Source organism: Haliaeetus leucocephalus, unplaced genomic scaffold (genome assembly GCF_000737465.1).
Source record: "Haliaeetus leucocephalus isolate CR32 unplaced genomic scaffold, Haliaeetus_leucocephalus-4.0 Scaffold182, whole genome shotgun sequence".
NCBI lineage: Eukaryota > Metazoa > Chordata > Aves > Accipitriformes > Accipitridae > Haliaeetus > Haliaeetus leucocephalus.
In genome coordinates, this window is record NW_010972618.1 from 218,515 (window position 1) to 222,513 (window position 3,999).

Below are 3,999 nucleotides of genomic sequence, written 5' to 3' on the forward strand. Positions count from 1 at the left end.
CCGGCCCCCCGCCCGGCAGTTTACCTGCGCCGCGGGCGGGTGCTGTCCTCGCTCGGGCGCCCGAGGTCCAGCGGCGGCAGCGGCGGCTCCCGGTCCCGGCGCTGGCTGCGCTGACGGTGGGGGATGGGCCCAAGGACTCAGGAGCCCCTCTCCAGGCGTCTAAACCTCAGATGGGCGGCGCCGCTCGGCCGGCCCCAGGGCGGCAGGCGGCGAGGGGCAGCGCAACCGTGGCGGGCAGTCCCCGGACCCGGGCTGGGCCCCGACTCTAGCACCGGTGGCTGCTCCCCGAAATGGCGCCCGCCGCGTCTCACTGCTCGCAGGCTCCGCGCACGGCACGGGGGTGCCCAGCGCCCGGCGCAGGGGCTCTCGCGAGACACAGGCCCAGACAAGGCCCCGCGTACCCGCGCACGCCGCCTCTCGCGAGACATCGCGCCCGGAAGCGACGGCTCAAGCTCTTGCGAGACTTGGGCGGATGGGCGGGGCCGTCACGCGTCTTCATGCTCTCGCGAGAGCACGCGCGCCCGCCCGCATGGGGCACGGCGGGAGGGTCAAAGGTGAGCGGCGGGGGCTCAGCCCTCGGGCTTGCCAGCCCCGTCCCGGCCAGGGTTGGGGTGCTGTGGCCTGCACCCCCCGCCCCCGGACGCTTCCGCGGAGCTGTGCGGGACCCCGGGCGCCCTCCTGTAGCTGGTGCGGGGCAGCGGGTGCGTCTTGTGTCCGAGAGCCCAGTGCGGGCCTGTGGGCTGGGAGCCTCCGTTCCTTTTTTGGCTAGGGAACAGCCGTGTCCTGGATCCCTCGGGGCCTCCCTGGGGGCTGGAGCCCTAGCGCTGAGCCCTGTCATCACTGGCTCTTGCCTCTGGCAAACTTGCTGCAACTCCTCCTCTCTTGTGGTTGTACTCTGCCGTGTGCCCCAGTCCCTCTCCTGGCCACACACGGGTGTCTTGTCCAGGTTAGGTGTTTTTGCAAGGGAAATAGTTTGGGGTTTTTTTTCCTCTTCCTTGAGCACCATGTAACCATAAGTGGGTTTATAGTCTCTTAGCTCCAAAAGCTGTGTTAGTTCTTTAAATGCTTACTGTACTATAGTTACACAGGAGTGTATCCTGTGTAGACAGGCCATTTAACACCTGTGTCCAAATTTCTACCCACATCTGTTACATCAAATAACTTTGTGCTTGCTGTAAAAGAAAACTAACACCTCTCCTGAGATCCCAGTTGACCCTTAACGCTAACATTTCCAACGTAAGCACAACATCTTGGGTGGCACGGCCAAGTGAGAATCGTGTTGGGGATCTCATGCCAGCAGAGGGAAGCCTGTTGCCTTTTCGACAGGTGAAAAGAATGAAACTGTCATGACAAACACACAACGTGTGTAAGTCATGTCCAGCTTGGGAAGTCCCTGAGCTGCTGATGCTGGAGCCTGAGAGCACAGGAGGAAGCATCATACATGCTCACCTTGTTGAAATATTTTTGTCATGGGCCAAATGGATGATGGTCTGGGGTAGCATTAAAGATTTGCTGTTTCAAGCTTGTTATTTATTGTAGGAGAGAGGGATAGAGAAGATTAGGTCATAGATTGGGCAAGGGTGAGTGAAATTGTTTGTGTTCCTTCGTGACTGGTTCTTCTGACATGATGATTTAACAGGGCCTGTGGTCTGACCTTCCTCCCTTCGGCTGAGGGCTCGGCAGGATACAATAAGCTTAAGAGTAACAGCATCTGAAGGTGTTGTGGCTGTACCCTTCTGCCAGCGCTATACCCCCCTTAATGGGCCACCACTGTCTGGCAGGTCTTTAGCCACAATAGTCCCAAGTACGACTTAAATTGTCAGTGACCTGGAGTTCTGGTGCAGCTTTTGTCCCAAGCCCCTGCAGACTGCTGGAGCCTTGAAGCTGAATGGTTTAACTCAGTAAGTAGTGTTTTCTGAAACAAAACTGGCTTGTCTCATTAACAGTGCTTTGTTTTCCCCGGGAGCCCACAGAAAGGCTTACTTGTATTTAAATTTAATAATACAAACTAAATGTTGGCCTATTGTTCAACATAGTGCAGATAACATTGAGTGGGTTTCCTGCTGAAGTCAGCACAAGATAAGCAATAATGGCTGGGGGGTTTAGGTTATTTCTTTTTTGTCCTATGAATCTGAAAGAATGTAAAGAAAAGTTTTAAACAAACTTTGCCTCCTGAAATGACAATTTTGCTATTGCATATAGAAATACTTAAACCAATTAAGGTGTGAGAACTCAGGCCCATAGATTTCCAAATGAAAACCTGTTTTCCCGAAACTCCCAGACTACTGTGTCATTTAATGTCATTTCTAACAAAGTTCCTGAAATGTTAATAGCCTAAAAAGATCCTAAAGGTCTTGCACAGCTGAACTGGTCAACTTAGTTGAGTTTGGGACATTTAGGAAAAATGAACTGTTTAAAAAAAAAAAGCATGGCCGTAATAGGTCTATTCCAACCTAACCATTTTTGTACAGGTTGGTTGTAAACAAAATTAATAATTTTGTTGCAGACAAAATAAAGTTTATCGTGGTGGTTCTTGTAGCACCTCACTGGCTGCCTGTCCCTCACACCGTTGCCATTGCCTGCTGCTCCTTGGTGCTGCCCCCAGTCAGCCATCCTGAGGTCAGGCCTAACTGGCTCCCGGCATCCTGTTCCTCTTCCGTCATCATCTCCTTGCGATTTAAGTGTGTGCTTAGGCTCCTGTTGGTGGATTTCCCTGAGGGTTTTCTCTCCCATTGTTTGCCTGTGGAGCCAGGCTGTGGAAGGAGGCCACAGACCTGCCTTTTTTTGTCTATTCTACTAACACCCCCCCTTGCCCTTGAGTGATGACAGGTGGTGTGGGGCACGTAGGGCCTGGGAACTTAAAGACTGGGTGGGGGTGGCTAATGAGGGACCTCAACTGGCAAGCAGCTGCACAAGCTCCATGTCCAGCCCTGGTGTGCCATAGGGCTGCCCTGGCTGATTGGCCGCAGACATTCAGCGCTGTGGGGCTGTTGGTGCTGTAGCTGCACGCTTGGCTGGATTCACTTCTGGAGCTGACGGGAAGGCCGGGGGAAGCTCTCAGTAACGCATTTCCTAACAAAAGTTTTCCCGGTTGTGGGATAGCTTCATCTGTAGGAGAGGCTGGCTGTTGCTGTGGTGCTGTGGGGGGAATGACAGCCACGACTGGTGTTTCTTCCTCATCCCTGACTCTGCTACAAGTGCAAGGGCATTCGCTTAACGCACGTCCCTGGGGAGACGCAGAGGGTCTGGAGTGGGGGTGGGAGTCGTTCGTGTTACCCCGCGCTGCGGATGGTGGAAGGGATCTCGCAGAATTAACAAACGAAAAAAAAAAAAAAGTGGAAAGCAAAAGACTCTGTTGTTTCCCACACCGGGAGTCGAACCCGGGCCGCCTGGGTGAAAACCAGGAATCCTAACCGCTAGACCATGTGGGACCACATAGGCACAGTCCTTGCCGCGCCGCCTGCTGCCTGCGCCGCCGGCTGGGGAGGGGAGAGGCGCGGGAAGGACCCGCGGGCGGGGGACGCCCGCTGCCCTCTGCACAGGGTCGGGCAGCCGCGCCCGGGGGCCGCGCGGGCGGTGCGTGGACGCCTTTCCCCGTGCAGGCGTGCCCGGCTGAAGCCGTGAACCTGCGGGACCGGGTCTGTCTCCCTGGCAAGAGGTCAGGCAGGTGGCCGGGAGCGCGATGTGGGAGTTCTGACAGAGGCTGCGAGTGAAGGGGTCCGGCTGCCAACGCTTCAGTTTTTGCACTAAGCGAAGAAGGCTGATGTGCAAAACCCCGCAAAATGTAGGGTCATACTTCCCTAAGTCGTTAAAATTCTCGGAGTTAAAAGATGGGGATGGAGGCTGACATGAAGAACTGAAGAAGAAGGAAATGACAAGTGGGAGGATGAATGAATGAAGTCTAGCCTAAAAGGTACAGACCCTGGGTAACGGCCACAAATGTGCTTCTGTCCAAACTCTAGCAATCAAAAAATAAGGTGGAACAACTGGACTACCCAG

At 54.9% G+C, this 3,999-nt stretch overlaps 1 protein-coding gene and 1 non-coding gene across 7 annotated transcripts in view; both read right to left on the bottom strand.

The window, feature by feature from the left end:
- The window catches only part of RBM39 (RNA binding motif protein 39), a 33,915-nt gene extending 33,574 nt beyond the window's left edge, over positions 1–341 (bottom strand). For 3 of the 6 annotated variants that reach the window (XM_010564518.1, XM_010564519.1, XM_010564517.1), the window contains exon 1: positions 25–341. The gene's annotated coding sequence lies outside the window, so the exon portion shown is untranslated. The remainder of the gene's footprint in view (positions 1–24) is intronic. The other 3 variants (XM_010564520.1, XM_010564521.1, XM_010564522.1) reach the window with 2 other exon arrangements.
- A 3,018-nt stretch (positions 342–3,359) lies between these two features.
- On the bottom strand, positions 3,360–3,431 carry TRNAE-UUC. The gene has a single exon. It is a non-coding gene; the product is annotated as a tRNA-Glu (tRNA).
- Positions 3,432–3,999: the final 568 nt, after the last annotated feature.